Raw genomic sequence first — 23,650 nt, 5'->3', positions numbered from 1 at the left:
TACTTATCTGAGAAGAAATTCAGTGATATGTGTGAAGGCAACCGACGTGCACTGGGCCAGCGTGGTTGACAATGGCCTAAGCACCCCTAACTTAGAGTAGGCTCCGAGCCTCTCAGTGGGGACGTATAGTGAGCTGATATAGATGGTCAAAAGTCACTTATTCGTTTTCCACTTTATAAAAAATGTAAAACAAATATAGGACTAATAAAACTATACCTTCAACTATCTTTAATACAATAGAAAAAGAGATAAGGAATAACAGAAATACTACGCTCCAAATATCTCTAGGTATGCGAAAAGTAATATTGTCTGTGAGAATGAAACTTATTTGAGAATCTGTGCCAAACGAATGCGGCGCGATTTCATCAAATTTTACTTTGTTTTCGTCGAGTTTTATTAAAGAATTGCTTATAAAAAAACCCGTCGCGAACTTTAATTTATTTGAAATTCAAAAACTAAATACGTAATAGAACTAAAGAAGACAAAAATCTTTAACCATCGGACTAATTACATCGTAGGAAAACATCTAGATTCATCCTGCACGCATCGCAACGTTGACTAAGATCTAGTCAATTTTAGGTAAGACTTAAAGTCTCTTAGAAATAAATTAAGATTATTTTTAAAAACTAAGCTTTTTAAAAGCTTTAGAAATCTTCATCTCGTTTTTCGATTCTGTTTTTGAACAGCTCCAAATGCAAGTAATAAAATTTAGATTACAACTTGTTCGGTGACTTCGCTAGATTTTCAGTAAGAGACGATACGGATTTTATTTAGGATTTACATTTCTTCGATAATGAAAATCGAAATACATTTCTACGAAAGTATTTTAGAGTACAAATTCCTGAATGTTTGAAGGATTTGATTACGGTACGAATACTTTTGTTATGTTCATTGAATTGGAAAATGCAAGAAAAACAATTGAACCCACTGATAAAATTTGTATTAGTTGCAATAAGATTTTTTTTTGACATGGAACAGATGGCAGAACTTCTTATAAATCGTTAAATATTTTGACCTCTACTTTAAATGGACTGGCTATATCCTTGGTATTTTGTACCTATTTGATCACCGCCATTTTGTCGCTGACTATGGCAATTATTAAGTGTAGTGAGGATTCAAACTAATAATAGATATACAATTAACTCGGGAACTTCAACAGGCGCGTTTAAGTTAGAGCAACGATAAATATTTCCAAGCAATAGCCTATCTATTTATAGATATCAGTGTTAATTTATAATTATTATTAATCAAGTGACATATATGTTCCAAATATAAAAAACAGAACACAATTTATATAATAAAAATATTAGCTTTCGACCGCGACTCCCTCTTGCCGGAACAAAAAATAATAAACTTAATTAGTAGTCATGGGTTCTTCCAGACTATGTTCTACATCTATACCAAATTTCATTAAGATCTATTGAGTCGTTATCGAGATACGTTCAAACATCCATCCATCTAAACATTCGCATTTATAACATTAGTAAGATAACTTTAAATCAAATGATTTAAAATGATCTATAGAGACTAACTCTTTTTTAATAAATGCACGTCAAATGCAGACTTTGCAGTAATAAGAAACGAACGTCAGTTATTTTAAATTGAAAATATTCTGGAAATCTATTACTTCGAAGTTTTTACAGTGTTCAGTTCATAAATGTAAATTGAAATCTAGTTTTTGTTTTGTCGTAAAATCAACATTCGCTAAAGAAAATTATATTCGCTTTTTATATAGACAAATCAATTTATTTATGTTTTCTTAAGTTAAATTTATTAAAAACCACTTTTGTAGCTCCTAAAGTTTTATTTATAAAATAGTATATAATTTTTCATATAAAATTCTTTATTCCTAATACATATTCGGACTAGCTGAAGCCCACGACTTCATCCGCGCGGGATTACACATATAAAATTTAATAAAAGTAAAGCCGTTTCCGAGGAGTATTGTAACTAACATTGTGACACGAGAATTTTATATCTTACAGATATTATGAATGCAAATGTTTAGATGGATGGATGGATGTTTGTTTAAAGTTATATCCAAATCGGCTAAACGGATCTTGATGAAATTTATCATATATGTCGAACATAGTCTGAAAGAACACATAGGCTCCTAATTAACTTTTTTTTAATCCCACGAGGTTGGAGTCGCGGGCGACATCTAGTATAAGACATACGAAATTAAAACAATATTCTTAAGATTTATACTCACGTTGTGTTTGATGTGAGGCTGACAGTACCTGAAAATATACAAAGAATTTTTCATTATTCTATAAAATACAAACTAAAGTAAAACATTCAGACATTTAATTAACATTTTCAGTTATTTTTTAATTAATTACTTTTCTTACTGACTACAAACGTTGTTGTTTTTGAAGCAGATGCACTTTAATAAACGCGATCTGTCAGATGATGTCACCGCTGACGTCGCGGCTGGGGGAATTGCAACCGAAAACAGTTTTAATTGCAAAACGGAGCGATGTTAAATGTTACGCAGTGGCAGGATGTTTTCGAGGAAAAGTTATTGCTTTCTCTATTTTTTGGATGTAGTTTTACTTTTTTTAATTTATGACTGAAATAACGAAAGTATGTCTATTGATTTATACCTCACAGAATAACATTGCAATTAATGACTAACGTATTATTGCTATTTTATAACATTAGGCGGTAAACGAGCGACTTATACAAAGTTACCAGTGTATTTATAAAGCCAGGGAAGTATTGTTATTTTAATTAATTTTCAATATGAAAGGTTTTCTATTGTTTTACAATTCTAAATTTAAATATAAACATTTTCTTATAAATTTTATAAATCCAACGGGGTCGGATTACAAGTGTGAAAATAATGATCCGCACGTAACTTTTCCAATTAACAAGCCGACAGGGACTGGAATATCTTTGATAAGCTGCCATTTCACTGAAATTGAGGGCTCTGAGAGGATTATATAAATAAATCCTTTCGGGTTTAAACTGCTACACGAAAATGTATAATTTTTATAATTATATAGTCTGTATAAAAATATTTTAATACTATTGTATTTGGGGATTATAAATTAAAAATAAGTACGGACTTTCATGCTGTTTTCGTCAACTAGCGTTGTTTAGGATATATCATTCTAATATTATAAATGCAAATGTTTAGAACAGCTGGATGGATCTCGCTGAAATTCGACATAGATGTAGATTGTAGCCTGGAAGAACACGTAGGCTACTAATTAAGTTTCTTTTACCACGCAGCTAGAATCGCGGGAGACAGCTAATATAGAAATAATTCTTAAAGGTTTTAATGTAAAAATTGGCTAAATACATTGATGTTTGTTGAAGACGAACAAACATACGAGCACAAGAGAATGTAAGACAGATAAGAAATGTTATTAATGTTTTGTGTGTATTAAAATCTGTTACTTTTTATCTTGATTATGAGTAAATTAAATATATTGTTCGAACAGCAAACATAAATAAATATAATAAACAAATCAATTAAATGTTTTCAATTTGCGCGTTCGTATTTATTAAATTATATCAATCTGTGTCCATTGAAGCTTCAGTTATGTTTCATTATTTGCTCACACAAACAAGCCTTCGACTGCACGTTTAAATTAATCAACAATTTTTGTTAAAAAATAAATATATTTATTTTTTCAATGACATTTTATAATTTAATATTTTTTTATCTCGAATGTATTTAATATAAAACTTTTTTTTAATATAAGTGCAATTTTGATGTCATATTTAAGCAAAAAGGGCTTATCACGTTGTCGCACAAGGCAACGAAAAGCTCTAAAACTAATATCGTATCCTTGCGTCGCAAGAATCGTGTAGCGCGCTCTTCGTATACGCAACGTTGAATCGTCGACGCGAGTCGTCTATTCGGTCAGTAAAGACAAAACTTAAATCATGTTACTCTTCTTTATTGAGGGGAGCTGGTTGAAAGTGCCTAGTGGTTCTTTCAGTTTGGATCCTTATAAGAAAAGGTTTGGAAGGAGAAGATCACAATTTAGGCTCCAGTTTGCACAAAATAATTGTGTGGTTGGTTGCTGTCCGTGTTTATCATCCTTCTTCGTTGTCATGGAAACCCGTAATTCATAGTTGTCAACGTTACCGCACAGGGTCGGATTAAGTGCGCGGGAATAACGAAGCGAATTTAACTTGGGGCTATTAATAAGTCGCCAGACACCCGGTAAACTTTGATAAGCCGGCCCTGAGCGAAATTTATTTCAGGATTATGTCTGATATGTTACTTCTTAATTATTATGTTTGAAGGAATTTTAAAATGGAAATTCTTGTTATTTTGGAACGCAAGCGTATTATGTTTATAATTATATCTTCAAACATGTGTTTCTAAGATTATTACGTATTAATATGATATTTAATATATTGTTATAAGAGAGAACTGGGGTGTGTGAAATTTGAAATTATTTTTATAGGCGCCCAATTTGTTTTTCAAAAACCGAACAAAATTAATAGTTATTTTAGCGTTATGCGTAAGAATTGTAATAGCAATGAAAATTCGATTAATCAGCGTTAAGAATGAACGACAAATATTTTGTAGGCTATCTTTGGAAAATAATGATTAAGAAATGCGAATATTTTACGTCATATTAATTTATTTTACAAAAGTAGAAAAATACATTGAAGAGATAATAAAGAACATGAAAGTAATTTTAACATCGTAAATATTAGCTACCTAATTTAGTTAATCGAGGTAATCATCGATGCCTATGGACATCTTCAATACCAGAGGAACCGCAGATGCGTTGACTTGAATCGTAGTAAAATCAAATTATCCTATGTTTTCTCTATTATCTTACTAATATTATAAATACGTATATTAAGATGGATGGATGTTAGTTTTGGAGACACAAACGGCTCTACGGATCTCGATGAATTTTGGTAGAGCATATTCTAGAAGAATACAAAGACACATTTAACAAAGATTATCAGAAGTAATTCCTTCGTGTCTTAAGAAACCTTTTATAGCAGTTTTTGGACGTATAAATAAATTACCTTCATTAGAATTTAGTCACGTAATACCTGATTTTACAAATCAGATGTCACTTCAATTATTTCAGTTTTCGATTGGGATTTTCAAAGCATAAATGATGTACTAGTTGGCATAGTTGTGATTGTATAATTAATATTTCATCTGGAATCTTATTAATGCGAATGTTTGCATGTTTGGATGTATATTTGTCAAAAGATATCTCCAGAACTGTTGCATGAAATTTGGCATAGATGTAGAACAGAGCTAAGAAAAACACATAGGCTACTAATTAAGTTTTTTTTTAAGTTTATAATTGATATATTAGACTTTTTAACTTGTGTGAAGAACATCGTATCTTTAATGCTATTAAGCAACTTTACAATTACTTAAATATAACTTAAGACGAGCAAGTGAGGCTATTTAACGCCTCTTCAAGTGATAGCGGCTAACTTGGCCAACTTTAACGTCCGACAATGGAAACAATTGTGTGCAAAGTTATCAAGTTAAAATAACTTAAGTTACTTTAATTAAAGAGAAAAATCTGCTAAATACTGTCACCAGTTTTCTTTAGAACAATTTTGATCAGGGAAGGTTTTCCGCGTGCTTTCAATATGACCGTCAGTAGCGTAATGGATTGATCAATTTTGAAATAGAAGGTTTCATAGCTTACTAATATTTTTTACAAAGAATTCTAAGCTAAATTACGTAGCATTTATTTTAGTAATATTAAAAATGCGATTGTTTCGATGGATGGATGATTGTTAGAAGGTATCTCAGGAACTGCTCGACAGATCTTGATGAAATTTATAACATAGTCTGGAACACTTAGGCTATTTATTAAGTTTCTTTAAATCCGTGCGGAGTCGCGGGCGACAGCTAGTTCCTTATAAAAAGATAATACCAAATACACATTTTATTAAAACTAAAAAATAATCATTTTCATAAAGCCGTATTGAGACGTAGCCTAGCAACCCCATTTAAGGGCCTACTATGATTTGTGACATGCGCTTTCGTAACGTCATCGATAATATAAGTCAAATATTATATTAGATTTGTTGTACAATTAACTGCATAAATATGTATACATTTACAAAGCTTCAGAATCTTGTATACACTTTTGGTTTTAAAAATATTTAAGCACGCATCTGTCCGTATGTTTCAGACTTTAAATATATACTACTGAAGAATACGTGCATATGTTCGCAAGTATCAAAAGGTTTTTAAGTGTACACATATTCATGCAGCTGACTGTACTTAACGCCCAGTAAGAGTAGTAGTACAAATTGTGTACCGAAGGCCTTATTTAGTCCTCTTTCTCTTCCTATGCTTTTTCTTATAAGGAAAGGATGGGAAGTGGAATGGACTTTCCGGATGAGAGGATGCATGGGAAGAGAAAATATTTCCTTTCTGTGCATCCTCTCCTCCGTCGATTAAAGGTAGGCAACGCATATGTAATTGCGTATGTCTATGGGCAACGGTCACTTCGCTATATCGGCGATTACAGGTGGCCGCTCGCTCGCTTGCCACCAAACGATATAAAAAAAAGATTGTTATATAATTTCCGTCAATGTCGTTACGGAAACGATCTCACGAAAATTCATGATAGGCCCTCTGGTGGCTAAATACGAAAACTATCGCGATAGTAAAGTAACTAGTTACAGCGTGGGTTGGATTAAGTGGATAGGAACAACAGTTCGCATTAAACTTTAGCAATTAATAAGTCACCAAACTGGAAAGTTTGATAAGCTCCCTCCGTATTGCGGACGAGTCGTAATTATTTTAGTATCCGTATCGTGTTATACAGTTTTGTGGATTAGTATTTCGTTAATACCTTCGAAAAAGTACTATGCTACGTTTCCACTACTGTAACAACCTTAGAAAACATACAAACAATTGTCTTTTAAAATGCTCATATTCGATTTTATGACAAAGTGTTTTTTGTAGAGGAAGCCACAGTAAAGATCAGAGAAATAAAAGCGTAGTGCAAGCGTAGCTCAAGCGTAGCGCAAGCTTAGCGCAAGCGTGGCTTAAGCGTGCGTAGAAAGAATAATTTATTTGTTTAATAAACTCTTTGTTGTTTAATTATTTAAGTTATAAAACCTTTTCTTAAGTTATACCAATATGCTATTTTTCTATTAAGTTCTAAATATTGCATTAATATTAAGAAGGTTTTTTCCATACACAGTTCAGGACGATTAGTAGGAATTTCTTAAAGATATAAAGTAAAATATAAGATCTCTTTGTAAATAGCAATAAAACTTTGAAAACGACGCCATGAATTTCTACGACTCCCGTTCCCACATTCAAGTCAAAGGATATACATAAAATTGTCATTTCCGTTAGTTTATCACGCATCCGACCACTTTTCTAAGGAAGTATTGAATCTTATTTGATAGTTTAAGTACATAGTTACAATATAAAAGCGGTTCTCGTGATTTATTATACTATTTATTCACGAACTGGCTTTTGCCCGCGACTCCGTACGTATGGAATTAAAAAACTCAATAAGTAGCCTATATGTTCGTCCGGACTATGTGCTACGTCTATGCCAAATTTCAGTGAGATTCATTGAGCCCTGCCCCAGATACTTTCTAACAAACATCCATCCAGACATTCGGATTTATAATATTAGTAAGTATATATAGTTTTAGACAGTATTGGTTAGAATAATTTGGCACGAATGACGTGCTTTGTCCAATGTAAGAATGAATAGTGAATAGCGAATAGTGAATAGCGTTTGTGTCCCCAAACGTCGACATTTTAGTAAGAATAGTGTTGGGTCAATACACTGCCACATTTTCGAATTTTCTTCCTAACAATAGTTGTAAAAATTATTATAAAAGCCCAGACGAAGTCGTGGGAAAAATTTGGTAAAAATTAAGTTATTATAATACAATGTTATGTAAATACATAATATACTTGTCCTTAATTTTTCCAACACAATTATCGTTAATTGAGCGAACGATGGTTTTCAGGGAACCATTCAAATTATTAATGCGCGATAACATAATTATTATTGAGTTGTGAGGAAAATTGAAGAGCCTATCCAAAAAGTTCAAGCAAAAATAAGAAATTATGAACGTTCGTAGCTGTCGCCCGCGACTACGTCCGCGTGGAAATAAAAAAAATTCAATGTTGCAAACATTGTTTACACAAAAAGCTATAAGAGAAAGAAGGAAAGTGCCAAAGATGATATTTATGATAGTACATACGCCCATGCGCAGTATTCATTGTGACTTCACAACAGTTGAGCGAAAACTTGTCTTTTAATAAAGACACAAGACTCAAACAAATTACAAAAAAATCATATCAAAATAGACGTGATGGAAAACATCGGTCAACGGGATAGATTAAGTACATTTGAATCGTCATATTTATGACGAAATTTTTAAAGGAAGGTTTCATTGCGGTCCAGTGTTATTATTTCATTGTTAGGGCCCGTTTTACAATGTTCAAGTAAATCCTTCCGTTGTTTTCTTTTTAAGAAAAAGACCTCGTTTGGCAACTATCAGGTCTGCGGGTACCAAGAGACACTCAACCATCCCGTTTCCTACAGTTTCAATTTGCAATTGCAAGCCGTTTAATGAGTCTTGCATTTTTAAACGAATTAAAAGTTACCAAATATTTGAAGTATCCAAATTAATTTCCAAGAACTTTCATTTAAAAATTACGTTGATTTAGGGTTATTCCAATTTTTTTGTCTTTTTGTAAAAGACTTTTTTGAAACGTTGAAATTTATACTTAAAAAAACCATTAAAGCAATGTATGAGTGGATTTAAAATATTAAATAATAATTAATCTCCTGAAATTCTTGGTAGTGAAACTCTGACGGTGAAACAGAAAAAACTTCACGTCATAAAGTAATTTAAAATTCATAAAACACTAACTAATCCAATTGCATACGAAACACGGCCAGCGAGAAGATATAAATTTTAATCTAGAAACAGGAGAGCGTCGTAGAAAATAATGAATGCACTCTCAACGCCTCTCCCAGCAACCTCTCGTAATGTTGTTAGTGATCTGAAAAATAAAAACATTCCCGCCACAGATTGTAAAATAAATTAAATATAATATATTCCATGATAACATGATAAAAAAAATTGTGATTCTAGAACACGTAATATATATTTTTAAAACTAACTGTAGCGCGACTCTATCCACGCGGTATTTAAAAAAAGGTTCTAAAGGGTTTTTCCGGCAATTATTCGAATTTTTCTCACCTCTTAAACCTTCTCTAGACCTCCACGAACATTTCAAGACCAAGATAAGATAAATTCGCTGAAATAGCGAAACGACATGTGCCCATAGACATTTGAAAATGCAGATGCGTTGCCTACTTTTAATCTACAAAGGAGTGGATGCACAGATATTTCACCTTACTGTATCCGACAAATCCCCATCCCATTCCCTTCTTTCCTTTGTAAGAAAAGGGTGGAAGTGAAGGAGTGCTGAAATTAAGCCTTCGTAATTAATTTAATAATATTTACACTACTATTAATATATTTTAGTAGAGAGGTAAGTTGTGCAAATTATAATAAAAATCATTGTTCATAACAAATAAAAGTAGAGATTAAAAAACCTAGATATTTGACTCTAAAATATTCTATTAATAACGCGTAGAAATGTCACAAAATCTGACAACTTTTGATAAATGTCTGGTCAATGAGAATCATAAAATCCTTGGAATTTTTTCCTAAAATCATGTTAATAGAATAACAAAAAGTGTTCAAGAGAACAAGCTATTGCAGATAAAGCTATGGATATACCTACAGCATAAATAACGTGATATTTCTCATTCATTTAATACACACAATCATAGCTACTGTTTAGTACAATGCTATAACAAGAAAAAATCGTTAAAAACCTTTTGGCCAGCATCGGCGGAACCAGGAGAGGACACTCAAAAGTGCTTGAGGTTTATTTTGTTTTTGCCAGACTTACCAATTTTAATGAGTTGCAGGCATTTAAACTTAAAAGTTGAATTATTTTTTTTTGGACATTTCAATATTTGGAAGGATACAAGTTGTCTAGGGAAAATTTTGATTTTCAAAAACAATGTTCTAGAAAATTCTTAAACAACATACAATTCTGTTTTGATTCTAGAATTTTATCGTCTTAATACTTTTAGACAATTGTTAGTTAATCCGTTGGCGCGAATTGCGCGCTTTTGTCACCAAATCAAGTGTCAGAATGATTAGTGAGGGGACATACACGTTGACATTTGTTGCGTCGATACACCGGCAAAGTGTCGGATTTTCTACCTAACAATACTAAGGTACTTTAAATCTAAATTAATGATACTGTAAGTACCAAACTGAGGTTTAAATTCAAACACTTAAGACACAACGCGGCAAGAGTTGACTGTACTTTGGACAATAAAATAAGCTTCTAACATCGCTTAAACGATTCTCTTCCGCAACATTTACGACTTGTGAACGTATTCCCCGGCAGCTTCGAACCCGATCGCCACTTTAAACAGTAACGCTTTAACGAGCAAATATAAACATGGAAATGGAGCAGAGGCATCCAAATAGTCGAAATATTTTTAGCATTTCTGACTGGAATAGAATTATAAAATACGCTTAAATTTATAAATATTAATAATATTGGAGGAATTAAAAAGATTGTCTGTCTGTTTGTTTCAAGTAATCTTCAAAACGGCTGCAGCGATTTTGACTGCACTAGAAAGGCAATATAGTTGATGTACGCGAGAATATTAAAGGCTACCACTTAGTTCGGGGTGACGAAGACTCGGGCGATCGCTTGTTAATTTAACAAAATAAAACACAGGTCATCATGATATATCGTTGATTTCTGAGACAAAAATCTCAATTTAAAACATATTGTTACCTATCTTATTTTAGAGATCGTCAGGTATGGTATCAGAAATCTACGGTAAGTCAAAATTAAGCGTAACAAAGAAATGTTATAACTTCCAATAGGACTATATAGTTTACGAAGTAGTTACATAATACCATCTTTCTTTTGTTTTATCCTTTGCTCGGACGTAGGAAGCGAAGCAGCATGTTTTCAATCTCATGCAATCCTTGCTATTGTAAACTATCCATCCATCACGTACGTTTTAACCTTCGTCAAATTTCGACGTATCAATAGAAAGAATGATTGAACAGACCCAAACATATTCTAACATTGAACGTTTCCTGCGTGCAATCGTCTAGACTCTGGAATCGTAGTTTGGTCAGAACTTCGTATGTGATTCATTCATGGTAAATTTGCATGTACCGATGTGTTTTTCGATTTTCGACTTATATCTGATTTTCTTATGGTAAAGGAAAACATCGTGATGCACATATCTAAGAAGAAAATACAAAGATATGTGTAAAGTCAACCTGCACTGACGCATAGTTGTCTATGGCCTAGTCAAACCTGCAAAGCTGTCGCCTGTGACTCCGTCTGTGAGGTCTAAAAACATAATTAGTAGCCTATGTGTTCTTCCAGAATATGTTATACATCTATGCATAATTTCAGCGAGATCCTTCAAACATTCAAACATTTTCATTTATAATTAGTAAGATGTCTGACTTCGCTCTCATAATTGTCTTTCAAAAGAATCCTTTTAAAAATATCTCTATACGTTTCCAATAGCTGCAGCGATTGTCTACCGTTACATTGACTTTACTTTGTTTTCTTCGACTCTCTTAAATTGCCACTTTAAATTGTTCGCTTTAACAAGCTCGAGTTTACGGACGAGTGAATGCAAGAGAAACATAAAGTACCTTTGTTACAATAGTTTTACGTAGAAATAACATTGTGATCGATTTCTTTGATTCAAAGAAACGTGTTTAGAAATATTGCATTATTAAAAGAATCATACGTATTGATTTTCGTCTCTATATGACTTTATATGACACTCACAAGGCAATAAACAAATTATTGTTCGATATCTTTTTATAATACAGTTCTAATCTTACTAATATTAGAGATGCGAATGTTTGTATGGATGGATGTTTGGTAGAAGGTGTCTCGAGAATGGCTACATGGATTTTGCTGAAATTTGGCACAGATGTAGAACATAGTCTGGAAGAGCACATAGGCTACTTATTCATTTATTTATCCCGCGAGCGGAGTCTCTAGCTAGTATTAAATAGATATTCGCTATTTCCTATATCAAATAATCTTACTTCTCACTAATATTATATATGCGAATGTTTAGATGGATAGACGGATGTTTGTTTGAAGGTATCTCCGGAACGAATCAACGGAACTTAATGAAATTTAGCACAGACGTAGAACATATTCAAGAAGAACAAATAGGCTACTCATAAAGTTTATTTTATCTTCGTGGACGGAGTCGTTGGCGATAGCTAGTATTAAAAAGATACTGGTCGCTATTGCCTATATAAAATGATGATCTATAAATATTACAATGCATCTGTTACGTAAACATGGCGCTTACAAAAAAAAATACTCTAGTTTTATATCGAGAACTTCGGAACGAAATCGAATATTCGCTTTTATTAAACACAGTTTGTAAAACTAATTGGAGCATGAGAATTCGTTTTGTTACGGTTTTGTTTTGCAACGTATTTTACTAACGAAAGTTTTGTATATATTTAGTTTTATCATTTGTCGTGTGGTTTGATAACTACGATAACAATGGTACTATACCATATTCAACTATTTTTTTCAATTCAAACTTTTATAAGAATTCGCTAACAAACGGAAAGAAGCTGCCTATAGACATTCGCATTTCCAAATGTAGTGCCTCCGTTTAAGCGACGGTGAATGTTCCCTTCCTGAGTTCACTATCAAATTCACTTCTTCCCACGTTTTCCTTATTAGAAAAGATTTCAGCAAGAACCAAGCAGCCGTTCTAGTAATACCTTTAAACAAATATCCATCTCGTCTCGAAAGTCGTGTTATTACACTATTTATAACTCAAGAACGGCTTTACCGATATGGCTTAGAGCCAGGAGACGGACACTATTTATTCATTTTTTCGAATTTATGCCTTGAAGAGCTGCTTTTTATTTAACTTACTAATATTATAAATGCGAATGTTTAGATGGATGTGATGTGGATGGATGGATGGGTAGGCTACTGTTATTAAGTTTTTTATACATATATCCACGCGGACGGTGTCGCAGGCGACAGCTAGTTTATAATATTAGTAAGATTTATTGATTAACATGGTACAGCAAATAAGTAATAAATATATGATAAGTTAAAGTACATTCATGAAAGAGAATTAATTTGTAACTATAATAAAATTTATGTATAAAATATCTCTATATAATAAGCTCAAGAAAATGAAACATTTATTGCAGAATTCCCAGTACTTGTACAAAGGCGTATTGCGACAAGAAGTGGCCGGAAATAGCCGGGAAATTGAAATCGACTCCAACACTGAAGGGGCTATAAACAGATATTGTTAACAGGATTCTTTGTTTTGTTGAATTCAATTCATCATTTAATTAATTATAATTCAAATAAAAAAAGAATAGCTTTAATACAGAGAAATAATGAAGAACTTAAGTAATCAAAATATAGGTGTCAAATGGAAGCAATTCCGATTTTGCTTCCCGGAGGCCTAAGTTTAGTTCTTTGTTGATTTTCCGAATGTTAATGCATTTAAATCTCTTTCTATTCTTTTCTTTCTCTTTTAAATCTCTCCGTTGATTAAAGGTAACGCATATGTAATTGCATGTGTTCATGAAGGTATCTCCAGAACCGCTGACCGATGAAATTCGGCATACATATAGGACATAATCTGAAAGAACACATAGGCTGCTATGTTTTTTTATAACCGCGCGGACGGAGTCGCGGGCGACAGCTTATAATTCCTAATTTCTGTCTTGGTAGCAAATTTTTCCTTCCTTTTCGTATACATTATATTTAAAATTAGCTGATTATAAGACATTGATTTAACATTTTATTCTCGTAATGCTTCTAGTTAATTTGCTCTTATTTCCGATACCCAATTCCAATGTAACGTGTTTGGAATATTAATATATTTGGCTCCCTTAATACATAGAAAGAAAAGTTCAAAATAAGTTTTATGAAAAGTATTATAATTGTACACATATCCATTATTTTAATGCGTATAAAGGACTAGCTGTCGCCCGTGACTCCATCCGTGCGGATTTGTAAAACTTAAATAGTAACCTATGTTTTCTTCCAGATTAAGATCTACATCCGTGCCAAATTTCAAACAAACAACCATCCATCAAAACATTCGCATTTATAATATTAGTAAGAGTAAGAAGTATTATTTAATCACCAATAATCTTATGATTTATGTCACGGAATTTTCAACCTTATGGTCGTGCGTTCAAAATCATTCGAATATTGTCATTCAAATCTAAGCAAATGCCTAGAGATTAGTTGGAGTGGTTACCAAAAATATTATAATAGTAAATAACAAAATTCTCTGCTGATGTTTATAAAAAATCATGCAATGGTCAGTAAGTTAAAAAAATTACAGGATAATCTGCAAACTGCATAGAGCCATATTCAGTTAATCAAATGGACTCAATTCAAAACTGGCGACCAGTTATATTCAAGTCGATGTTTAACTTGTAATAGCTGAATTAATAAACAAAGCAAATACCAACGGAACGCACAGTTCAAATTGCATCGCTAACGTGATTTGCTTGTTCCGAAACATTGCATTATTCACAATTAAAATAATCGAATCATTTATTACTAAACAGGACTGAATTGGATAGAAACGTTTAGTTACAAACTAGTTTTGAACTGATTATATTGACAAATATTTAGTTTATAGCTGTTGCCCGCGACTCTGTCTGCGTGGTATAAAGAAACTTGATTACTAGCCTATATGTTCTTTCGGACTATGTTTTACATATACGCTAAACTTCAAGCAAGATCTGTTCAGCCGTTCTGGAGATACCTTCAAACAAACATCCATCTAAACATTCACATTTATAATATTAGTAAGATAGCGTCGGTGGGATTAAGCACTTGACTTGCAATCTGCAGGTCCTGGGTTCGAATTCCGCCATGTATCAATGTGTTTTTTGTATTTGCCGATTTACATATGTACATTTATCCGACGTCCTTACGGTGAAGGAAAACATGGTGATGCAACCTGCACATATCTGAGGAGAAATTCAAAGATATGTCAAACAACCCGCACTGGGCCAGCGTGGTTGACTATGACCTAGTCACCCCTAACTTAGGGTAGGCTCCGAGCCCCTCGGTGGGGACGTACAGTGAGCTGATGATGATAATACTTTTTAAACCTATAGCCTTATTTGAATTAGAATAGATAAAATCATTAAATTAAATCAAAATTTCTACAACCTTAGTTTTATAATGTTGAACTCAAACATCCCAAAACTTTACAAATAAAACACTGAACAAAATCCGGTTTAAAACAAATATCACTTAAGTGGAATCCACGCGGTTAAGATAAAAGTAAAAACTTTGAAATGGGACACGTGTGAAAATAACGATCCGATTTTAATAGGGTACGATATTTACCCCTAAGGACAAATTCAATTTTCCTAACTTAAATTGAGTTTTCCATTGGATTTTAATTAATAATGTACAATATATATCCTACTTGATAAAAATATTGTCGATATTGGAATCTGTATGTCTTACTAGCTGTCGCCCGCGACTCCATTCGCGGTGATTAAAACAAAAAATTGCTTAGTAGCCTATGTATTCTTCCAGACTGTGTTCTAAACCTATGTCATTTCATAAATCCGTTGAGCCGTTCCGCAGATATCTTGTATCAAACGTCAATCCAACAATATCAACTTTCGCGTTTATAATATTCGTAAGATTGCAAGTATATGCAACTATCAAGTTCTTTTCTTTTTTTTAAGACAAAAGATAAATATATTTTGTCCAGTTAAATATCAAAAACATGTAACATTTAAATGGAAAGGTTAAGAGTTTTAAGTCTTAATTAAATGTAAATATTTGTTAAAATTACTAAAGAATAACTTTAGAAGCTAAAATAAACTACAAATCCAACGACATTAAACAATCATAGGGTAGTTGAGAGCGTACCTCTCTGTGTACGTAGCTCTTAACATCGAGAAGTTGATTGGCAATTACGACTAGTTTTATTTACAATGTCATAAAAAGTTTGTCAACGAAATATTCGTAATGAAATAAATTTTATCATGACAGTGAATATAAATTGCAAATTAAGTTGTAACACAAAATGTTAAAAAAAAATGGTTAACTTCTCCTTCAAAACTTTAAATCTTGCTAATATTATAAATGTTAAGGTTTAGATGGATGGATGGATGTTTGTTTGAAGGTATCTCCAGAACGGCTGAATAGATCTCGATGAAATTTGTTATACATATAGAACATAGTTTGAACACATAGGTTACTAATTATGATTTGTTTTAATTCCGCGCCGATGGAGTCGCGGACAACAGCTAGCCTATACATTAACTAGCTGTTGTCCGTGATTTTGTCCACGCGGAATTAAAAAAAAAAACTAAGAAGCTTATGTGTTCTTCCAGACTATGTTCTATATCTATGCTTTTCAGCGAGATCTATGCATTCGTTCTGGAGATATCTTCAAATATAAAACATTTAAACATTCGCATTTATATAATAATATTGGTATTATATACATATAAATTCAAATACATACAAACTTATACACTGATAATTGAAAGACTTCTATATATTATTCGCCATAGATAATAATCTATGCCAGATAATATTATTTTTAAAGCAATCTTAATGTACCGAAGTTTCCAAACTTTTTGGAATCAATTTTGGCATGTTAGGGAGCCTTAGGTAAATTTCCTCGGGGAAATAAAGAAACTTTGAACTACCAATTACGCCTTCAAGCAGAATAGAAAAACAAACGCTCTCCTCGAACAGTTTGTTGACATACTGCGCAAATATTTACTCCAATATTAGTATAAATGTATGTCTTTGTGTGTTCGTGTAATGAAATTACGTTATACTATGTACACACATGGCGTCGCTGGCTTAGAGGTTAAAGCACTGGACACGAAATCTGCAGGTCCTGGGTTCAAATCCCTTCATGTAGCAATGTGTTTTTCGATCTTCGATTTCCATATGTACATTTACCTTACGGCGAATGAAAACATAGTGATGCTGCACATATCTGAGAAGAGATTCAAATATTAGTGTGAAGTCAACCCGCTCTGGGCCAGCGTGGTTGAATATGTTCTAGTCACTAACTTAAGGTAGGCTCCGAGCCCGTCAGTGGGGATATACATCCCCACTGAGGCCATACATCATCAGCTCACTATACAGTGAGCTGATGATGATGTACATACACAAATACAAGTACCATAATTGTGGAACTTAAATTATGAACATCTAAAATAAGAACGCGACGCCAATTCCGTGGAATAAAAAAAAAATTAGTAGTCTTGCGTTCCAGGCTTTCTACATCATCAGCTCACTATAGGTCCCCACCTAGGGGCTCGGAGCCTACCCTAAGTTAAGAGTGATTAGGCCATACCATGCTGGCCAAGTGCGGGTTGGTTGACTTCAAACATATCTTTGAATTACTTCTCAGATATGTGCAGGTTGCACCACGATGTTTTCCTTCACCGTAAGAACGTCGGATAAATGTACATATGTATATCAGAAATCGAAAAATACATTGGTACATGGCGGGATTCGAACTCAGGACCTGCATATTCCAAGTCAAGTGCTTAACCAATGAGCCACCGACGCTCCTGTCCTGTCCAATCTACATCTATGCTAAATTTAAGCGAGATCAATGTAGCCGTTCAGTAGATACCTTTTAACAAACATCTATCCAAACATTCGCATTTATAATATTAGTAAGAAGTAAGACTTTTTTAAATTTAAAAGTAAAAGAATTTAGAAAAACTGTTTCACTTAAAACTGTAAGAAGGTTTGAAACTTTGCAATCTTCAGAAGTTCGCTGCAGTCTACTTTTAACACGTAAAGACTATCGTAGCGTGAAACAACTAAAACTTTTCTTTAATTTATAAAACGTTCCCAAGACATAAGTTCGATGTCTTATATATTTTTTAATATCGTTCAATTTACAATTATGTTTACAGATTTATGATAATTTTTTGACATTAAGAGAATAACATAAATAGACCTAACCTTAAAAAAATACTCATCTGACCAAGGCTTTAATTAATAGACAATGTCGCGGGCAAAAGTAAGCAATAATATTTGAATTAAATTAACAATTAAATGCTTACCAATACTGGAGTCTCCGGATTTATTTTTGTGTTTCCTGTAACAAATTACCAATTTTATTAAATTATTTCTAAATCTATCTTTTTACATAATTGTACTAGCAATTGTATTAAAATTCTATAATATTAAAGCTATTTAAACGTTATCTGTAGAACTATTCTGAAACGATAACTGAATTTGGCGTGGATTCAATTCGGATTGCGCTTGTATTGTACAATCGGGGAAACTGGCGGTATACCTTAAAAGCGAGTCATTTGCATGTTTCTTAAGCATTGAGACGACGATACCAACAACTAACTCACTGCTACTTATTAGTAATATTGTATGAGGAAGCGAAGTTTGTCTCGTTGCAAGAAACATGATTTTTCTGTAAGTTCAACACCGCGAAACGCCTTGATTGTACATTGCTGTACGCTATTGTATATGAATGTACATTGTATATCTTCCTTTGAGGAACGAGGGATAACGTGAGCAAAGGGTTAGCGAAGCACTCTAACTTATTGTTTGTTGATGTCGTAGAGATACAGAAAATTGGACATCGTTGAAAACATCTAGGCGTATATGCGATTGTGGTTTAAAAACTCGTCCTTTGTTGATTTTTTTAGAAAATCAGAAAAAGATTAATAGCTATTTTTAAATATGGAACTTGTTTATATAAAAAAAAATCTCACCTTATATTATGTTCTCGATATTGTTGTTGGTGTTTGAATTTCTTTAATGGAGAAAATGAATCTGTAAAGAAAAGAAAAATTATTTGAAATAATCTGTGAAATGCGTTAAAAAGTTTTCATTTTAAATTTATATACAGATTTTACTTGACATATTTTTTTGGTTCATCATTTTATTTATAAACCAGATACCAAAACGGTTGCCATGACAACGAGATTAAAAAATAAATCTCAACGTTCCAATTAATTTTATAAACTGTTTGCCAAAAATCTGGCTTCATTTTACAATATCCTTACTGAATCTAATCCTTTTGGGGGTTGCTCAAATTAATTTACCTAAATATAAAGGAATGAAAGTTTAAATTTATTTTTGTAAATAATTTTAAACTAAAAGAGCAAAAATAAACATAATAGACCTATATTTGATAACCGAAAAATGAAAAATATTTATAGTATTTGAAATTTTATGAACATAGTTGAAGAAATATCTTTTATCCAGCGACTCTATCAGCGCGGAGTCAAATGAACTAATAGAAATGTATCTTTTCATAGTATGCTCTTCATATGTGTAACACTATATTGAGGTAACTTAATCAGTTTTGAAGATACCTTCTAACAAACATCCATCCACATACATAAAACGGAGAGGTAGGTTAGGTAAGTGGACCTATTATGTAGAGGGATGATGATCACACAAACAAAGAACTAATAAGATTGAATGTGGATGGCTATAAAGCTAGAAGACCAAAGAAAGTATGGTTTGATTGTGTGAAAGAGAATATTAAGCATAGAAGGGGGTGGATTCAGATGGCTGATAGATATGTACGGAGTACCTAGCTGTCGCCAGCGAATCCGTTCGCCTAAAATTAAAAAAAACTTCAATTAATAGCCTATTTATTCTTCCAGACTATGTTCTACATCCCTGCCAAATTTAATCGAGATCCGTTGCGCCGTTCAAACAAACATTCATCTATCCATCTTAAAATTCGAATTTATAATATTAGTAAGACAGTATATATTGTGCCTATAATTCGGAAAGAAAAGGGCTGATATTAGGACAAATAAAAATTCACAATATTAATAAAAATTAAATTTCAAATTTCAATACACGAACGAGTTAGATAATATAATTAAGTAGCTATACAATGTATGCATAAAACAAAAGAGTAGTTAACAAACGCAAACAATGAAAATTGGGCGAGTGTTTGCTGTACCCTAGTAACTAACGAACAAATTGTCACTTTGAACAATATATTTTATAAATGTAACAACGAATTTTTATTTTATAACTATCGTAATTTAATTTTAAAATATTTCTCGTTAGTTTAACGAGTCGGTAATCTAGTATTTTTGTTCACTAAATAAAAAAAATATTTTTAGTCAGTAAATCCGTCAGTGCGGAATGAAAAAAAAACTTAATTTTTAGCCTATGTTCTACATTTGTGCCAAATTTTTACGAGATCTATACAGCCGTTCAGAAGATACGTTCATACAAACATCCATCCAACCAAACATTCGCATTTATAATATAAGTAAGGAATAAGATAAGATTTACGCAATTAAAAAAAAAAAAAGAAAAATCTATACCGGTAAATATTTTCTAACATTCTGTCTGTAAAAAATCTTATATCGTAATAATATAATAAATACGATAGTTTAGATGGATGGATGTCTGTTACAAGATATCTGCGGAACGGCATCAACGGATCTTAACATTATTTGACACAGATGTAGAACATAGTCTGGAAGAACACGAAGGCTACTTATGAAGTTTTTTAATTCCACGCGGACGGAGTCGCACACGTATTAATAAAGACCTTTATCCGTCTTTCTTTTATGAAATACACCAACATGGCCAACTTAGTTAAGGCCTTTACTAACATAGAGTAGGAAACTCGTTGAGGACATGAGCTGATGACAATTAAGATTGAATATTAAAGGAAAAGAGTATGGGACTTTACATTCTCGTCACGTATGTATGAAATGAGCATGACCCTAATAACGTTGACCTCACTTATGAAGTAAACGAAATCCTATAAGAGTCTCTAAGGACGATTAACGTTTCGCACCCTTATAATCCCCTGATTAGAGCGTGATGATGGCAGATGGCGTTACGTGATATCACTCTCACCCCTCACCAAGCTAGCCCCTTTTATGATGAAGGAAATCTTTGTATTATGAATATTAGTTGATTAGGTCTGATCATATTTTTTCCTAACAATGTTTTCTCCTGATAATCTTACTAATATTATAAATGGATGGATGGATGTTTGTTTGAAAGTATCTCCAGAACAGTTATATAGATCTCGCTGAAATTTTATATAGATGTAGAACATAATGAGGAAGGAGGCATAGGCTACTTCTTAAGTTTTTTATTCAATTCCGCGCGGACAGCTAGTCCTATATATAAAATTCTAGTAAAATTCCTCACTCTGAAACAGCTCGACCGATTTATATGAAATTTTATATGAATATTCAGTAGGTCTGAAAATCGGCTACTACCTTTTTAATCCCGCGCGGATGAAGTCGCGGGCGACATCTAGTATATTATAAATTGTTTTATTGTAATTTGCACAAAAGATTGGAAGAAATTAATTTACAATATTAATTTGATATATTGTTGTTCAAAGAATAATTTGTAGTTCTCGAAATAAATGAGGGAATTCAAACAGTGATAGTTTTCTTAAATAACTTGGCGCTAGAGATCCGCACAGTAATGGAGTTTCATTACAGTAGAGTATTGAACTGATGGTTCCCGACATCTTGTGAGAATTTTTTTGTATTCAATACTCTGTATTAAAGAAAACGTATTTCGGAAATTTGCTATTAGTTTTTTTGTGTAGTATGTGTATTTAATAACTGAATTTTGATCACCTTACTAATATTATAAATGCGAATATTTAGATGTTGGTTAGTATGTATCCTTAGAAGACTGACAGCCCAAACCGAGGTCCCCTCTCGGGGGCCCTTGAGTCTAGTCACTCCATGGAACTTCCACCTAACTGATGTAAGACCTCGGTGGCCTTCCAATCCGGTAACTCTAACGAATTAACAGCCTTCGAGTGTCGTTACTCTTAAACGAGGTTCAGGCTAAACGCTATCTGCGCTCGGCCACCTCAAACCCGGTGAAGCTGTAAATGCCTCTTCAAGGCAGTGACTACTCAATTTAAAAAAAAAAGTATTCTTAGAACTGCCGTTTTTATCTCGCTAATATTTGGCATATATATAGAACATAGTCTGGAAGAACACATAGGCTATTTTTTTTATACCATAGCTAAATCCACTGTTTCTTACTTAATTATATAATTTATTTCACATATTACATTGCTATTAAAAAAATGCTTAAAATTCTATCTCAGGAGAACTTCGTATAACATATTATTATGTTATTTCCTTTTTTATTTACATTAACTTTTATATCCTATATCAAAGATTCCTCCACAATATAATTGCTATAATGTTCTCATAAAATCATATAAATAAATTAAATCCCGTTGTCGTACATTAACAAGTAAACTTATCTCCAATTATCTCGTAGCTGGAGTAAAATCTCGTCTGTTATTTCCCAAAGGTGCTGAAACTGCGTGCAAGAAATTAATACTAAATTGTTACAACCCTCGTTACATGGTTACATAATGATTTTGTTAACAGTAATATTATAATTTTATGATTATTAACAAAGAATTTATGCAATGTATTATAGGAAATACTAAAGGAAGGAATCTTTTATATATAAAAATCAATTAAACTGATATATAAACACGGCTAAACACTCACGTTTATTCGTCCGGTGGCGGCACCGACTAGTTTCGCTCACTGCGACGGGCCGCGTCCGCGAAATAATACCAGTACAACTCATCCTGAAGAAGGGCCCTCGATAGGCTAGAAACTAATCGGTGCCGCCACCGGACGAATATACTTGATTGTTTAGTCGTGTTTATATATCAGTTTAATATAATGTCTCACTTAAGTTTGAATAATTTAAAAATCAATTGCTTGAAACAAAACGAACGAACGAAAACGAAACGAACCTTAATAATCAAAAATTGTTTCGATGTTCTTGCACTTGAAGTCGCAAATAAAATAAAAAAACAAAACAACAAATCAAAAAGTATCAACGAAAAATGAGTGTAAAATAAATTTCACTTCATAACAATTACTTTGAATCGCTTCCACTTTCCCGTTCTGCTTTTACCAAAACAACTTTTGGATTCTTTTTAATGTTTTTTTTTGTCGCTTGTTTTTCGTTCCACTTAAAATGCGATTCGAATCTTTTTTTCAGTCTCCTTTGTTTTTGTTCAACTTAACTGGAATATAAAAAACATAGGGTTTAAAATTTAAAAAGCTCTCTTGCAACGTTGGAATCCCTAATGCTGTTATTAGTTGAAACGTATATTTGCAATCAAAGAATTAAATTCGTATCCCACTTAATATGGAAACTACAGCAAACTGTTACTGTAATTTAGCACGTATTTTGTCATTTTTGGGGTTCCTCATAGGAAAAAAACGGAACCCTATAAGGGTTCACTTTGTTGTCCGTCCGTCTGTCTGTCAAAACCCTTTTTCTCAACTACGAGTGAAGGTTTCAAGCTGGAATTTATTTCCATCTATAATTCCATTCAGATCTAATTAATTAAATCTCTATGACTTTAGTTAAATAATAAGAGAAGCCAGTTCAGAAGACACATCCCCACCATTTTTGTGAAAAATGTTTTTTTTTTTAATAAAGAATTTATTTATAATTGTGAGGTTCAAATGACTGTACACTCTAAAGAAAAAAGGGACGGAAATAAACGTGTCTGATTATAATTTTTTTATTAAT

At 32.6% G+C, this 23,650-nt stretch overlaps 1 long non-coding RNA gene across 1 annotated transcript; it reads right to left on the bottom strand.

Moving 5' to 3' along the window:
- Nucleotides 1-2,210: 2,210 nt before the first annotated feature.
- LOC106118606 (uncharacterized) lies at nucleotides 2,211-18,874 on the bottom strand. The gene is made up of 3 exons (XR_001227924.1): nucleotides 18,832-18,874; nucleotides 18,163-18,197; nucleotides 2,211-2,240 (listed from the first exon to the last, which is right to left on the bottom strand). It is a non-coding gene; the product is annotated as an uncharacterized LOC106118606 (long non-coding RNA).
- Between the last annotated feature and the right edge of the window lie 4,776 nt (nucleotides 18,875-23,650).

The sequence above is a fragment of the Papilio xuthus genome, unplaced genomic scaffold, assembly GCF_000836235.2.
Source record: "Papilio xuthus unplaced genomic scaffold, Pxut_1.1 DF827570.1, whole genome shotgun sequence".
In the NCBI taxonomy this organism is placed as follows: domain Eukaryota; kingdom Metazoa; phylum Arthropoda; class Insecta; order Lepidoptera; family Papilionidae; genus Papilio; species Papilio xuthus.
The sequence above is the reverse complement of the archived record's forward strand: the minus strand, read 5'-3'. Positions and strand labels throughout refer to the sequence as shown.